The sequence below is a fragment of the Centruroides vittatus genome, unplaced genomic scaffold (assembly GCF_030686945.1).
Source record: "Centruroides vittatus isolate TY-2023 unplaced genomic scaffold, ASM3068694v2 contig_738, whole genome shotgun sequence".
NCBI lineage: Eukaryota > Metazoa > Arthropoda > Arachnida > Scorpiones > Buthidae > Centruroides > Centruroides vittatus.
Genome location: NW_027122474.1, coordinates 815,486 through 833,998, shown reverse-complemented (window position 1 = coordinate 833,998; position 18,513 = coordinate 815,486). Strand labels below are relative to the sequence as shown.

Genomic DNA, 18,513 nt, shown 5'->3' with positions numbered 1-18,513 from the left:
GATATTATAATTAAGAGAGGAAAAGAATTATCAATCTTCATTTTAATCAATCTCCAAACAATACAGAATTTCAGTTGTATATCCATTGTGGTATCCTTTTAGAAACTGCTTAATACATTTCATTTTTAAGTTGCAATTACGTTGTGATTGAAAATTTTATGAATTTATGATTAACAACAATATTTTTTATTCTTTCAATTTATAGAATAGAACTTTCAGGTGTAAAAAAAATAAGGAATTAGAAATAATAATGTAGAAATAATAATTTTGTACTGCATTTATAATCAGAAATGATATAAATTAACTAAATTTATTTGAATTCATTTTTTTCTTGTTGAGTGATCAATTATTAATAAAAATATGAAATTGTTTTATTAATATAATATTAAACTAATTGTCATATAATTAATATGTCTTATTACCAATTTTGTCTTAAATTTAATTTTTTATAAAGCAAGTATGAAAAATTTCAATGTTATTCCAGTAAAATATTTTAAAAATGATATAATAAATTAATATTTCTTCGGATAATTTGAACAATATGGCGTTGAATCTAAGAATCAAACATTTGTTTATTTCTATAAAAGTCATTATTATTGGATTAAAATTTTTTCAGAGTTTCTTTTGCTCCATTTTCAAATCTGAAAGACACAATTTTAATTTAATAAAATCATTCATCTCAAGCATTAAAATATTGCTTTTTCTGATTAATTTCTGCTAACATAGTGTAGATTTATGTAAATAACCAAGCCCAAGTATTCTAGAATAATCATATTAATTTCAAAATTTGGATTATAGTTTGGCTAACTATCAATAATTAACATAAAATAATTTGTTTAAAGGTATGTTATACTAATATTAACTACTAATTATAATAATTTTTGAATTAAATTTACTAATTAATACGAAGTGAACTCACTGTGTGTGCACGCGGCGTTACCAAATATTTGGTAACGCCGTACACAGTGAGTTCACTTTGTATTAATATTACTTGGCGTGAATAGCATACTAGACTATATAAATTTACTAACTACTGAAATTGAAACTAAAGATGACATTATCTTTTTGCTTTGTTTTTTTTAAACTCTATAATGTAGAAATCTGTTTTACATTAATTAAACTAAAATTTGTATAACATTTGAAATGTTAAATAACTTAATCCAAGGGAAATTCACCCTTGTATACACTGGACACCCCCTTCACTGACCACATATTAGAACAATTCATATGTTTATGAACTTTTGTAATTGTGTAAATTAAATGTAAAAATAAATAACTATAATTTATCATTTATTTTATGACTAATTTCCTTTGTTCAATAAATAATAAAATAAACTCTGCAAAAATTACCGTACTTTCTATATAGTTCTTTCATTCTTCATTGTTTTTCTAATTTAGAATTGAAAAATTTTTAATTAAAAATATTAAACTTGTATGATTAATTGTGAGAAAATATCATTAATATATTAGTACTAGTTGAAGTTGTTTTTTAATCGTAAATAATTATTATATAAATATTTAATTCTTTTTGGCTTCTATTTTGTATTAGATTGAAGATTAATCTGTATTTTAATTGCAAGTATTTATTAAAAAATTAAATCTTAATCCATTGAAATAGATCAGGGTTGTAAAAACAGTGGGGAGTATATCATAGTTAAACATTTGCTGTCATTTCTTGTAATTGTAAGAATAGATAATTGTATAGTGTGATCAGCTCTTGATTGTTTGGTGGGTTAGTTGCTTGCCACCACCCGTTGTATAGTGTGATCAACTTTAACTCTTGATTGGAATTTAAAATTTGCATATAACCAGCAACATCACGCAATTCACATCTTTCAAATTACTTTCAAAAACACAGATATCAAATCCATGGGTTATCTGACTGAAATCACAATAATTAATATTTGAAAAATTTCTATACAAAAATAAATATCTTTTATTCTCCTTTAAATAAATTGTTATAAAATTATTCAGTTAATGTTACCTTAGGTAGCCAAGATGGCGGCTTGTCTCTGAAACAGTGGAGATGCACATACTAACCTAACCTAACCTATTCTAATAAATTACCAAAATTATTGCCAACCAAAATATTAGAATAGGGGTACCTAAGGTAATATTAACCAATTATTCTGTACATAAAAATTATTATTTGTATTTAAAGAAAAACATTTTATTAAAATTATCTTAAAGCTTTTTAAAAAATTTTAATATTTTAAAGAACAGTAAAATTCAAGGTTTCATTGTGCTTTTAATTTTAAAATGCCTTATTAAAATATTATATTTTAGTATGTTCAAAAATTCAAGAATATCTTTTCAATTATATTGAAATAAAATCAATAAACTACAGTAATAAATTTTAGTAACTATTAAATGTATTCTATAAATAGGGACCAGTGAGCCAAATGCACTTTGATGAACTACATAATATATAATATTGTATCAAATATTCTTTATTCCAAAAATTAATAATTAATAAAATAACTAACTCTACAAATGACAATTTTCTAAGAATGAATATATATGCATAAACTTTTAAAATTATGAAATTTATGTCATTAATATTGTAGTTGAACAAGGAGTCACGTTTACTTCAGATGGCATAAATTGCATTAATTGTAAATTTGGAAAAAAATATTCATATTTATATGTTAATGTTAGTTTTAGATAATCAGTAGTGACTATGTATTTACACATTTCTATTTATTGTGTTTTGGTGTTTTGGGCAGAATTTTTATTCTGTATTAATTAAGAATTGAATATCTAAGATTTTTTAAATACTGATTTGATTGGTCTATCAATACAAGTTGCATTTGTTTTAGTGGCATTTCTGTCTAGAACAGGAGTCCAAGTGGTCAATAAGGCATTTTTGGATGCCAATTAGTTGTTGATTGAAAATGTTTCATTCAAAATTATTAGTCCAATATGTTGACAGTTTAGGATGATGTAAATTGGCAAACTGTCAGTAGATCTATGAAAATGGTATTAGGATTAATACTGGCTTACAGATTTATTTATTTATCATTATTATTAACTGTATTAGCAATAAAGAAGAGGGATAAAAGGTTAAGGAATTTTTGAAGGTGTCAACAGTCAAAAAAGTTTGAGAACCTCTGGTCTAGAATATTGAATATAAACCTATATTGAATTGAATATTTGACATGAAGAAAAAAACATCAGATTTTTCTTAATTTATCATTATTTTATGAATCACATTAATGAAGAGTAAAATAATATATGCAATGTTGAACATTTAGTAATTACAACTGATTAATAAAGCAATTAATGAAAAACTTATATTAGCGAGATTGAGGCTGAAGTTTTAAATGTGAAAATGTGTATGTTGGACATTCAATGCCGCTTTCCTGTAAGCCTAGAAGTTTCACAATGGCATTTGGAATGTTGAGCATGATTCCACTGACTTTCCTAAACATCATTGTCAAACTTCTAGGCTTACAGGAAAGTGGCGCTGAACGTCCGACGTACACATTTTCGCATTTAAAACTTCAGCCGCAACCTCACTATTGATTCAGAGTATTTTCTAATGTGTTATATTACATATACTAATTTAAGAAAGTTTCCTAATACACTGTTGATTTTCCTTGATCTGCATGTATTTAGACAAGAACAGTAATCTAATGAAATTAACAATAGAATTAAAACAAACCTAAAGATTAATAATAGCAAATATCTAAATATATATGAAAAAATTATTTATTTTATATATATATTACCAAAGAATTAACCAATTGTAGTGTTAGTAATACTGTTGTTTAACCAATCAGTATGACAACTTTTTTCTGAAGTTTGTACATTTATATATATTTTTTTTTTCTGTTAATTACTACCACTACGGTTTCCCTACACGGAATTCACGAGATTGTATTGTTTATTAGTGTAAATACAAGCCTATTATTATTGATCTTTCTAACCCCCCTGTAACAAGGTCCCCTTAATACAATAAAGTTGTTGAATAATAGCAAATATCTCCAAATAGTAAGTTACAACAGAAAAAAGTAAAACGTGCTATTAATACCTAATGTTTAAATTAAATAATAATTGTAATAATTTCACCTAATGATTAGTTTACGATTAGAACATGTTTATTAGATGAAATAATATCAAAATTTATATGAAAAGGATGGATCAACAGTAATCTAGAAGACTTTATTGATAAATTGGAGAGTTAAAAAAGTTGATAAATAATCTGAATTTGGATTTCATTTAAATGTGGTAAATATTTTAACTTTGTAAATTAATAGTTTAAAATTCTACAATTGAATTAATAACTTAAGTAAAAAATTCTATAATGAAAAGAAAATTAATATTTACTGTGCTACAATTGTTTAGATATAATATATAACTGTCGGATTTGGATGTTTATATTTCTATATAAAAACTAATATTTTTAACACAATTTTAATTTTCCATTACATTTATTTGGGAGAAAACTTACACTTACAACACTACTTCCAGCACCTTCATTTCTCAAAATACAAACATTTTTTGGTCTCTTCAGAGGCCCTCTTCAGGTATTAGCACAAGAAAGACGTATTATTCAACCAAGTATTTATTTGAAATTTCTCATGGAATATCTTCTCTCGTTTCATTGGAATCTTGGTAATTTGTAATATTTGGGACTTTCTGAAAACCTAAGTAATAATAATGAAGTTAGTACTTATAAATAGAAGTTTATTAAAGGAAAAAAATGAGGTTAAAAGATGTGTTAGAATAGAATATGTTAAGAGAATGCATGTTATATAAAAAGTAAATTAGAGATATAAAAAAAAAAACATAAGAATGACAAGCTTAAGTCTTCATTAAGAATAACAATTAAAAATGAGATCTTTAACTACAATTTTAAAATGTGTGTACAAAACCAGTTAGTAGTTAATGCTCAGAAATTTAGTACTTGTTAAACTAGCACAAAACAAATTGAACATAAGATATTTGGATAAGTAGAACATTGAGTCTAGAACATAAAGCTGTCAAAAAATATTTATGCATTTTGTATTGAACATTGAGTTAATAGCCCTAATAAATTTGTAGTAAGATAAAAGATATTTTTGTCATATTTTTAGGCATACAGGTAAATATAATTTTTTAGTGATTTTGTTGATTTTGAAAAAAAAATTTCTGAAATTTTAACATATTTTTAATTTCTAGAAAATATAATGTTAAGAGCAGGAAGTTAAAGTAACAAAATAATAATAGAAGATTAAAAAGATTTATTTAATTTCATAATAGTTATTTTAAAATAGTAAAAATTCATATTTCATTACATATAAAATGATAAATGGAAAGTTGCATTTTATTGTTTTATCAAAATTTTATGTCTTAATACATAAAAACATTAGGGAATTTACGTGAAATGGTAGTCAGGTTACTGGAACAGCACACAATCAAAAAATTTCTTAGCAAGATATGTTGACAATATTTTAATAATTTGGAAAGCAAAACCCAATGTAGATTTTTGCAAACTATTAATAACTATAACTATGGTTTGAAACTGCTTTTGGACCAATTGGAAAAAACAAAAGTGCACTATTTAGACCTAGAAATATAAACTTTTGTATTTTATTCTCAATAATTTCTATTGAAAACCAAATGCATCTTCTTTTTTCATACCTGCTGCCTTTAGTGATCCAAAGAGTTTTAAAATAGTGGCATTTAGAACACTCATTCAAAGAACTTGCATGCATTGCTCTAGAAAAGAGATTGAATCTATTAAAAAGCTAGCAACAAAACATGGTTACAGTATTAAACTAATTACTGGCTAGAATTAAACTAATTGGCTAGAATTTTAAAAAACAAGTCAGGTAAGGAAGCATAACAACAAAAACCTGACTGCAAATATATAACAGTTGAATTTGACTCCAGGTTATGCAAAGTTTATTCTAGCATAGCAATAGATATAGCTTTTAAAAGAAACCCAACAGTATTCAGGTTATTAACCAATGGAAAAGATCAAATAAATGAGAAAAGAGCCCTGTAGTGTACACCATACCTGTAGAAGGTTCTAGATTCAGCAGATGCCTAAGCTATGTAGGCTCAACTAACAGATCTATCAAGGCAGGAACAAAAGAACATAAATATAATATTTTTAAAGGAAATTATAACACTGCCTTAGACCAATACGCAAGCGAGCCTGGCTGTCCTCGTGCTGGGGAGAATTATTAAGAAAAATATTTGATATACAAAAATACAAAAATTAAGAATAAGTGAAACCATCAACATCTATAAAGCAGCAAGCCAAGGGCTTTGCATTAACAACATAGAAAGCCTCAGCATATTGCAAGCTTGGCAAGCATTTTTAGCTAACTGTACTTAAATCAATTAATAATGCTCTATGTGCTTAATATTTATTATGAGTTCTTTTTATATTTTCAATAAATAATTTTATTTAAAGTTATAAATCTCAAATTACAACATATGAAATGTCTGTAACTTGAATATTTCTTTAACTCAAAGAAAACAAAGCACTTGGGAGGTCTCAATGGAATAGCATAGGGATTTAACATCTCCAACTTGAATTTCTTGAAGTTTTCATGGTTTCCCAACACCAATTTATGTTAATTTCAACTACCCCAAGTCAAATTTTAATATTTTTTTCTATTCAAAGTGAGCCTAATTATCAGATTTCCCTGAAATTTTTAGATAGTTAGTTGTATCTATTCTCCAATACCAATTTTTAGACAATATTCCAGTCCAAAGTAAGAGATCCTCTCATTTTATCTCAATAAAATGTACCTGCAAAACTGTTCAATTCCATTAGATACATTGAACATTTTGTTGAAAGGTATTATACAGGCTGTTTAAAACCAAAAGAACTATGAAAGATTTCTTAAATAACGAGAGAGGTAAAAATGCAAATCTATTCAGAATTGGCATTTTTTACTCTATTCTTCTTTAACTTGAATCATCTGTAGCTCAGTTTTTTCCTGCTCCTTTTGAGTTAGAGAAGTTTTACTGTATATAAGATGAAAATAACAGTGGATGTTGATAAATTAATTATTAGAGGCAGTACTCAATAAAAATCAATACTTCTTAAATGAAAACTTTGTGAAATGAGTAACATTCATAGAAATATTTTTTATCACATGCTAAAAACAAAATTTGTATATGATTATTATTATTTTTTTATATTTTTTTTGAGAACTTTTTATATAATGATATAATGCTGATCTCATGAATGATGTTAAAATGAAACCTCAACTTACTTTATATTATGGTGATTTTACAAAGCAAAAATTATTGTGAAAATTTATAATAGATTCCATGTTAGCATGAACTTTGCTTTGTGAACAAAAATTAATTACTTGAGTCTCTGTTTTACTAAGATAAAAAATAATTTACAAAGCTTTTGCATTGTATTCATTTTCACATTCTGACATTTATAACCTGGTTCTGTTGAGTATTCAAGGAAAAAAGTCAAACTCCATACAAGAAGCAGTAAAATTAATATAATAATAACCAGTGGCTCACCTAGAAAGGGGTCAAGGGGCTCTGGCACCCCCCAAAATAAAAAGAAAGAAAATACTAGTAAATTTTCTAAAAATATTTTCCTAATTAATTTTCGGTTCTTTATTTTTATTATGTCATGTTTTCTATTTCTATATCACTTATGAATTAGTGGTCATATCAAGTGGGAATTTTATTGAATTCACATTAAAAATTTTTATATTCATTCAACTCACCTTCTCTAAGATTAAATCTTTAGTGTGCCAATGATGATGATAAATCATATAGTACAAAAATTTAAAAATAATTATAATAGTTAATATAAATATGTAAATACTATAATAATACTAAAATCAATTTTTTTTATTATTTCTTTGAAATATCTTGTTTAAATTTATAAGGAGAATAAATATAAGCAAACTATTTTGTTGTATCTAGTAATACCTAAATTCTTTTCCTGTAACAGCTTTTATTGTTTTACATAAGTATTTCCTCTGATGAAGACTAATTGTTGCTGTTATCTAAATGTTTGAGAAATATGTTTTCGTTTATAAATGTACAAGTTATTGTAGATTTCAGAATTATTTATTTTTCTCTGTCAATTTTATTTAATGATATTCATTAATATTTATTGAAAATAGGATAAAAACCATGAAATCCTTTTTTGTTTTAGTCATGCTAAAAGTCTGCAGGGAAATTTGGTTGTTTGATTTTTAAATGAAAAAATCATTGATAGAGTATGTATATCGCTGAACAGAAACAATAAGGAAACATAGATTAAAGCATAGTAATCAAAATCCAAAATGGATATTTTATAAATTCTTTCCATTTAATTATATATTTTACTTGTTTCTACAACTATTTGTAAAGTCTGTCTGAAACTCTGCATGGAGAAACTTAAATTCACTAAAAAGAGCATGTAAATCTTAACAATGTAACATGATTATATTTGAAATATTTTACAGTAAAAATAAAATAATTTAAATTATGCATGGTCTTGCTTTTTTCCTTTTTTTAAATCATATATGTGTTGTCTTAACCATAATATAAAAGTGACTTTGTAATTTTTTTAATACACTGTTTGTTATTTTTTCCACTTTTTCAGGTAGCAAAATTGCTTTCTATTATTGACTGTCATCTTGTCAATCATGCTTCCAAGAAAAGATTCAAAAGAAACTTTAGATCTGTTTTTTTTAAAATAAGAATAATTTTCTGAATTTTTGCTCAAATTTTGTTACTTTTTTGTATTTATACATATATAGGATATAAATGAAATTATTTAACCATTAGATTTTCTTGTAAAATTTAAAACTGTATCAAAGTTTTAAACTTTTTAGAAACATTATCTATTGCTTTGGATTAAGAATATAATGAAAAGATGAATTTGATTGCCAAATGGCCAAGGTAATTACTGTCACACTACTGTTCTGGGGTATCTGGGTTGAATCCAGGCAAACAATCCGAAATTTTTTATGGTGGCTTGTCTTGGATATGTTGGGCCCATGCCACATCACTGGTCATTTTCATTTTGGACCTGGTGAAACTCATGGTGGGTATGATTAAAAAGGTCCTTTTAGTGCCCACACAGTAGAAAGAGTAAAAAAAAAAAATGATGAGTTTGAATATAATTACTGCAATAATATCGATTTCTAACTTTTAAATTTGCATAATAAAACAGATTCTTAGTGGGAAAAACAAATCATTATTATCTGTTTTAGTGAAGAAAAATAACTCTATACTATACACATCATACAAGTAAACCACAATTTTCATAGCATAATGCAAGATTTTTTTCACTTTCCCTACTAAAAAATTAAATGTTTATTTCTCATTAAACAAATTTTAAAATTATTTATATGAAGTTTATTCATGCTGTATTGTTCTATGATCTTAATTAATTCCTATTAATTTATTGTTGTTTTATAACATTATATTTTTGTTCTAATTATTTAAAAAATATATTGAAAAAATTTTTGTTCTGCACATTCCAATTTTGGAATATCATTGATCAGTGATTCTCAAAGTGGGGGTCGCGACCCCCAAGGGGGTCGTGAAAAATATTTGGGGGGATCGCTGAAAAATTGATTCTAGATTAATTTTTTTCAAATATTTTATAAATTTACTATGGATTCATGTTTAGAAATAATAGAAATAAACACTATATAAAATAATTTTTACTTAAATAAATTGCACATATAAATAATAAAAAGAATATAGGCTCGTATTTAAATATTTAACCCCCTCCCTCCGGGATGTTTTTCGACACATACTCATTCTTCGAGGGTCCTTTGAAATTTTTAAGTGCAGAAGGGGGTCGCGGTCCAAAAAGTTTGAGAAACACTGTCATTGATGACCTGAGGCAGACCTTTGTTAAAGTCAAAAATGTTTTTCGGAAATTTTTTACATTAAAATTTTTGTTACTGAAAGTTAAAGGTTTAGTTAAATGTGTTTATTAATTTGTTCCAGTACTGAGAAGAAGGTAATTTAGTTCTATAATCTTTATATTTTTAAACTATTTCATTAAAAATAGCTCAAAAAGTACATGTAATGTAATGCTAAGATACAAAATTTAAATGTTGCAAGTGTGCATAAAGTATTTCGGCTATATGTTTCTAGTATTTGTGATTCTGTCAAATTTTAAAATCAATAAAATTCCGTAAATTAATTTACTACTACAATTATTTGATTAATACTAATGACTAAGTAGCATTATATATTAATAATAATATAATTTAACATGGCTATGTAAACAAATTTTCTATTACACTGTTGTAAAAAAGTCTTCAATACCTGAATCTTCTTAATTGAACATGTACTATTCCTTAATATAATTGGAAATTGAGATTGATTTCTAAACTAAAATCTGCTTCACAAAGTTGGCTTCCTTCAACAGTAAAAGTGAAAAATGTGATTAATAGTTTTAATATAACTTACTTGAGTTTTTTGTTGGGCTATAGTTGGATAGATCACATATTTAATGAAGGTATATTGGCAGAAGCTGGTCATAAATCCTTTCTAACAGTGCTGCAGGAGAATCAGTTTAAGTAGTTGAGATGCTAGCTTTGACATAAATATCTTCCTCATTTTAATATTGTAGTTTCTTATGATACATTAGCAGCACCAACAGGAAACAAAACATAGGAGACCTAAAATATAGTTTATAGAATACATTAGTGAAATCTTAACCAATAGCTAGCACCACAACATGATATAAATAATTCCAAATAGAGAACAATAGAAAAACATATTATCATTCTTGAATAGGACTTTTAATATGTTTCATAAAAATTATTTACAATAGTAATGAGTATATTGCAGACATGAGAAAATGTGACTCTTTTTGAGTTACATGTGGCTCTTGCTAAAAGTGTTAATTTCTGCTTTTTATTATTATTTTTACAATTTCATTTCCACAATTTTGTGAAAATATGTAATTATATACCTATGTAATATTTAGTAATTTATTTCCAAGTTGGTGCAATAAATTAAATTGACATTTCAAATCATTTTTTAAAACAAGTTCTCGACCCGGATGGGGGAAACCCTATCCTTCCCTGCCTTACTGTACTATCCGCCACGACAGTACAGAACTGTGGCTCCCATGCATTTTGCCAAACCTACATTTCGGCTCCCACTGAACTCTTGCTTGCACACCTCTGGCATATTGTTTTATTCATTTATATAATTTTTTTTTAAATTTGTCTTTCAGTTTTTAATTATTTGAAATATGATTCCTTAAAAAAATACTTAATATTTTTTAAGGAACATTTATGAAAGAGTAACATATTAGATACATAACAAAAAGCATTTCTTATTTTTATATCTGCAAATCTAAGATGACAATAAAACATTACTATTATAAAAAATATTCATTATACAAAAATATATATTTATTAAATAAAATACTTCAGTTCATATTATTTTTTTCATAGAAATATTTTTCTATCATCCTATTCATTAATAGACATAGTCAATTCAGTGTTTGGAAAATATTGCTTAGAATAAGTTTTTTTCATTAAAAAATATATTTCATTACTTGTTTATAAAAAAAAATTAACCATTGAAAAAGTAAATGTTTTTAATTAATTATACATTATATTTAATCTGTAAGCTCAGTGATAGAGTTGTCTATAAGAAATCTATAAGATCCAACTTATAGAGATATTTCTATTTAGAATGTTATACTTAATCCTGCAAAAACTTGATAAAATTAATTAATTACAAAATATTTAATATCAGATTTTCTATAAAGCATAAATGTGTTATAAAACACTGATATAAATAACTTTTTGTTTGTACAATCAATTAATTTATGAAATAAATTTATGAATGAAAAATTTTATGAAATAAAATAAATATTGCCCTTACATGCATTAATCAAGTAGATACATCAATATTTTAATCCAATGTTTTACAGTAAACTAAATGTAAAGAAGGTTTATGTGAAATTTTAAAGACAGATTCATTACTATGTTATAATAATATAATTGCATGTACACCAACTGAATGAGGGCTTAAGGCTCAAATTGCATTTTTGAGAGAAGATAAAATAAAATGAGATTAGATTGTTACTTTCTGGTTTCAATTCTTCAATCTCAGGTATAATAAGTCTTAAACAACCCACATGTTAGAGCAGTGGAATAATAAAAAATAGTGAAGTTACTAGACTGGAAGTTTATAAAACAAATAGATACATCAAGTTTTATCAAATTATGAAATTGTTTTGTAAAAAATAAAAATTTTCCACTTCAAAATTTTGCAACTTGTGAGGGTTTTGTACAGAACACTTGCATTTCGAATGGTTAAATGACTGGGATTAAATTCAGTTTTATATATATAAACATTTTAAACTTATTATGCAAAATATAATTTATTATTGAAAAATATGAATGTAATAATGATATAATTTTGATATTAAGATAAATATATTGAAAATAATGTATATTTTAAATTTTGTCCTGAAAGTCATAAAAGAAAATCAAATAAGATAAATAACATAAAAATGTGGAAAATAAAAATTTATTCCTGTATATTAACAGATAAATGTAAATTAGAATTAAATGCTAATGTTGACAGTTACCATTTCTGATGGCAACTTGCATGTATGTTTTACACTGATAGTTATTAGAATATGTGGTAATCTTAATATTCGAAATGTTTCAATTTTTAAAAAGCACATTAAAATATTTTACATGATTGATTAAGATAGTCTAGTTATTATACTGTCATTTGAAACATTTTAAATTAAATTATATTGAAAAATTTATCTAATATATATATATATATATGTTAATAAAAATTTATTAACATACTTTTATAAACTTTACTTTTAGATGAATCTTATTTCTCAGTAATTTTAGATATAGATGATCAAATAATCTAATAAATATTTCCTGATTAAAAAAAAATTAATTTATATTGCCAAAACTAGCTATTAAAAATAATATAGTATATACTGGTAATAAGGCATGTAAACAAAACACAGATATATTTTATAATATTTATACTTTATTAAATAATTTGCTTAATTCCTTCAACAGTGACGTATGCAAAAATAATGTTTGGTTTTATTGTATTTTATTGTTTTTGCAATTTAAATTTTAGAATTTCAAATGTAACAATTTCAGCAAAATCTTATATTTAATTCTTAAGTACTACATATTCAGATTTTTATATTTCAGGTCCAGAAGATAAATAGAATTAAAAGCTATAATATTAAAAGAATTTGTAACATTTTATTTAAAAAATTTTAATGTTAAATATTCAGATTTAAAACTTATGAGCTATTATTTTTTTGTTGCAATGTTTCATCTTCAAATAGTTGTTTACTTCAAGTGTATATTTTTAAAGATGGTAAAAAAATATTTTAGGTACATCTGGTATTTAAATTTTTACTATGCTTAATTATATTTGTTAAATTATCTTTAGATACCATTTAATATTAGAATGTTGATAAAGCTTTATTTATTGAAAATGTAAAATGAAGAATATATTTAGTTTACATCAAATGATTTATGGATGTGTAATTGTAATTAATGTTGAAAACATTTAAAGTATTATTATAAAAGATTATATTCCAGGTTATGACATTTTTTTAATTCCCAATTTATGACTATTAAAATTGATAAAATTTGAACAAACTGACATTGATCAAATTTTAATAATAAAAATGCTTTTCAAGTTTACTATATGGCTTATATTTCAACATAAAATAAGAATCTGTTAAACTAGATTTATTCAATTAAATTTGTTTAATGGGTGATTTAAAAATGTAGTTTTAATTATAAAATTGTAATATGATATTTACTGAGTAAATTTAATATATTAGGTACATGTATGTAATACAATAAATTGATTTAAATTATATTTAATTTGTTAAATTAATCAAATTAAAAATTATGTATGTTTATTTATATACCAGAGAAGTTAAAAATTATTAAAATATCAGAATAATAGATAATTTTATGAAAAATATTGTTTAGATTATTAGATCATTATTATTATTATCATATTTTAAACTCGTAACAGTCATATTAACTTTTATTATTATTATTATTTTAAATATATATTATAATATTTATATATGCATGACAACTGGAAAAAATAATAAATTGAAAAATTCAGATCGAGTTATAAATCTGCACATTTAGTTTTAGACATATGCAAACTGTGCAGCTGTACAGAATATGAAACACATACGGAATTTTATTTATTTCAGAGAATGCTTTACATAAAAATTATTTGAAAGTTTGCCAAAAGAAAATAATTAAAACAGATTTTTATATTAATATTAAATATTCAGTATATTATAATTAAATAAGACTTTTGTATTTATTCATTACTATAATTTATCAGTTTAACTGTCAGTTAAAAAACCTGAATTCTATCTAATATAAAATAGTAAATTTTAAACAGTCATAAGATTTTATAAAAGAACATTTTAAGCTACATTATTGTTTTCTTATAATAAACTTATATGAATATAAAATAATTTTTCTGTAATAAATTATATTTAAATATAAAATATATTATAGGAAAATATAAATTAAAAATATTTAATATATGTTATACTTAATTCAGTTTCTCTCGATAAAAATATGACTTTGAAATTTTTAAGTATGAATATGTACAGTACAAATATTCATACTTAATTTTTTAAAAAAATTAGTCATCTAAATTTTTATAAAATATCAATGATAATATATAATAATGCTTAAGTCATTAATATTAAATGGAGTTAATAAAGTTATTAACTGTATTTAATAGAAATTAATATAAAATAATATGAATTCTATTAATATGAAATTACTAGAGTTGTTATATAATTTAAAAGAATTTAAATGTGACAGTATATTGAAATTGATAAATGAATGTTTAAAATAGGAATTTGTTTTCTGCATCAAAGATTTTAAATTTTATTCTTTTTTATTCAGTTTTATATAGTAAAGAAAAATTTTCGTGTAATTACAAATGATGAATAATATCTATGAATCATACATGTAATTTCAATGATTGATGATTGTAAAATCAATGTGTTTTAATAAAACATAATACAGATATTTTAAGCTAAGTTCAATAATAAAGGTAAATATTTTTAATGTATCAGTTAAAATGATTACTGGTTGAAATAAATACCGTATAAAAAGTTTATTTTTTATAAAATGACAAATAGTGCTTTTTTAAAATATTTATAAGTAATATATGTGAAGTGATGAATACAATCAAAATATTTAAGAGTTTAAGTATTTTAAATTTAAAAAGTTTAGAATTGCTACTAAAAAAGTTGAAATAAATTACAGTAATCAAAATGCAGTTTCACATGGATAAAACTAAATAATCTGGAATACATTTTTGTTTTTCTTTTTTAAATAAATGATGTGCATCAATAGAGCAAAATCCTCAACTATTTTTCAGTACAAAATTTAGATATTATTATTTTTGTTTTAGTAAATTATCACTTCAAATAAAGTTTAGGAGTTTTTTTTTTAATATTTGTTTTGGTGAAATAAAAATACTTAAATATATATTATAATTCATTTTTTATGTAGTATATATATATATACACTACAACAATGAAATTTGAAATTGTTACTAAAAAATTTTTACAAGAAAATTCTTGTAAAAATGTTTTTAGTAAAGATTTCAAAATTTTCTTATATAGATGTTATTACTTTTAATAGTTTAAGTAATAATTGATTAAATATTTAATTTAATAAATTTCAAATAGTGTGTATTCTCTTTTCTTGAAATTAAATAAAAGAATAACTATTGTAGAATTTTACATAATATTAAAGATAGTGTTTCATACTTTATTTATTTCATTTGGAAAAATTGGTTGAATTTATTATTTATTTTATTCTGACTAATAAATTACTAATAGTTAAGTCTTTTTCGTGTAAATTTAAATTATACAGAGATGTTCTCATAGTATTCAGTATTAAACAATTCACAAAAATAATCTTAAATTAAGAATTTCTTTACATTATAGAAATTATTTGTATAATAATAGCATTCAGTTAATAATCAAGAATGTAATTTAATGTAAAAAAATTTGAAAAAAATTTTGAATTTTTAAAAAAATTTTAAATTTAAACTTAGTAAAGTTTAATATTTTTTATTATATTAATATATTTATAATAGTTTGTATCATTTAATATTCTATCAAAGGAAATAGCTGGAGAAACATGATAAGAAAACAAGGTTAAGTTGTACATTCATACCAGTTTCAGTTGCCAAGCTACAAAAGTAATCTGTCAAAGTCTCACAGATTTAGTTTGAAAATGACAGGTTCCAATTTGTTGGAGAGTTGAAGCCTTAAACCCCATAATTACTTTCTTAACTTCTAGTTCATTGCCTGAAATAAGACTTTAATTGTGGGTTTGTTATCATTTACCAAGCATGTATGTTGAAATCTTCCACTCTATTAATTTACATATGCATTGGTCTAGTCTATACTTTTTAATAGTCTCTTTTCTTTCTGAATAAGCTTATGTAAATTTTTGATCATTGATTACTTTCAAAACATGATTAAAAAATTACCAAACTGGAATTTGTCAATGATTTATGAACAGTTATTATATTAAAAATAAATTTGAATTGTTTTCTAAGCATTAATCCACCTTGTTTTTTAATATATAATTGTTAGAAAATGATAAATAGTATAGTTATTTTATTAATGTTTATGTTTATTTTTAAAGTATATAAAGATAATATATTTACTAGACAATGTAAAAAAGTAAATTACAGCTTTATTTTCCTAGAAAAAAAAAAGATGAGCGAAAGGAAAGCATTTTTAAAAATAATTTTGATATTGGAAATTAACGAAGTTAATAAAAACCGACATAATTATTTTAAAATTCTAGTATAGTCCTAATAAATAATTTCAGGTATCTGAGAATAAGTGATGATTTTTATAATGACAAACTGATAGGAATTTATTGAGCTAAAAATCTTAACGAAATATTTAATTTCTTGTATAATAAAGTAGATGTATTATGAAATTTAGTAATTTGTCTTCCTATCGTATTGTATACTCAGAGAAGTACTACATTTTTTTTTAAAGAAAGACTACTACTTTAACTGTCTCTTATCATTATCTTTCATCTAATAAAAGCTACAGTTTTTATCCTTTTGATATCTACTCTTAGATAAACAGCAACATACCAGCAACAACGTAAAGTAAACTACAAAAATAATATAGTTATTACTAAAATCATACGATGTATTTTCTTTTTATTTACTATTGGTCCGCTTTTTAGAGTCACAACAATTGATTTAAGATATTATGTAAGTTATAAATACATTATGTTTACATATATGCCAGTATTCTGTTTTTCGAAATAAAGAAGTACGGATTTGCGACAGAATAGACTATTGTAACCATAGAATCCTAAATAGACGAATATAAATAGCTTAAATAGCCTGTGACTCATAAGTTCGGATACATAAATTTTCTGTTTTTAAATTAGTTATGACGAAGTAAACGATCGAAAAATGATGTTTAAAGATAGTATAACTTATTCTGTAATGTATTACGTAAAATTTACGTTTAGAACAATTTAATACTGTATTTTTTACGCGATTTTAATTTGTTATTTTGAAGGAATTTTGTCGTGTACAGTAGTGAGAAATCCTCATCGATTGTTATGAGTTCTGTACATCGAAAAAATCGATAGTATTAATTACAGTCTTGAAGTTTCTGTTTAGTCGAGAAGATAAGCTAGTTTTTTTTTTATCCGTTTTCCCCATTCAAAGTTTTTATTAGAAAGATGCGTGTATAACTAAACTTTTAAAAAAGAAAGTATAATAATAATAATAATAACAATAATAATAATGGAATTTTTATTTTTATTATTTGTTAACTAAAGTTTTTCTTCGTTTAACATTCAAAAGCTAATAATAGTTATTTCATCTGGCAAGGCTACGTTTCTTTTAATTCGTTATTATTTATTACTGTTAAAAATTTTTAATAGCTTATGTTTTGGTTACACTAATGTCTTATTTCGAAATTTCTGAAATAGATAAAACAGAATTATTTATTCATTTAATTTCTCCGTTAGTATTTTTCTCTCTCTAATTTAGTTCTGAGAAAATCATTCTGTTGATTCTTAAATGTTTTTGTTAAATTCTGATCATTTAAAAAAGTTTTAAACGTTTTGTTTTTACAGTTACAGAGTATTTTTCTAGACATTATTGGTTTGAAATACTCTGGCTTTGTAATAAAATGCTCTGATTAAAGTTAATATCGTTTAAAAAAACTTCTGTTGATGAAAATTGAGTGATAAGCTTAGGTCCTGTATGCGTGAGATGAAGAGTAGTTATGATGCTTGTTTTAGGTGACCCTCTGAGGACTGGGGTGGGGCCCTTCTAGAGATAAGTGATGGAGTCTCGTAAAATGTGCAACATTATCCCTTGTCTTTTCCTGGTAATGAGAGACGCCATAATATTTTCACAATATAAAGAGAGCAGTATTCAGCCAAAGTTCCGGATAAACCGAAACATATGGTTTGATTTTTATACATACAAAACTTATATATATATATATATAAGAAATAC

The 18,513-nt window shown here is 23.8% G+C and overlaps 1 protein-coding gene across 6 annotated transcripts in view; it reads left to right on the top strand.

Annotated features, from left to right (window-relative positions):
• Positions 1-18,513, top strand: part of LOC136980991 (POU domain protein 2-like) — a 275,556-nt gene that overhangs the window by 14,118 nt on the left and 242,925 nt on the right. The window contains exon 1 of one of the 6 annotated variants that reach the window (XM_067277199.1): positions 17,825-17,872. The exons of the other annotated variants lie outside the window; for them this stretch is intronic. The gene's annotated coding sequence lies outside the window, so the exon portion shown is untranslated. Of the gene's footprint in view, positions 1-17,824; positions 17,873-18,513 lie in introns of those variants that run through there. 6 annotated transcript variants of the gene reach the window in all.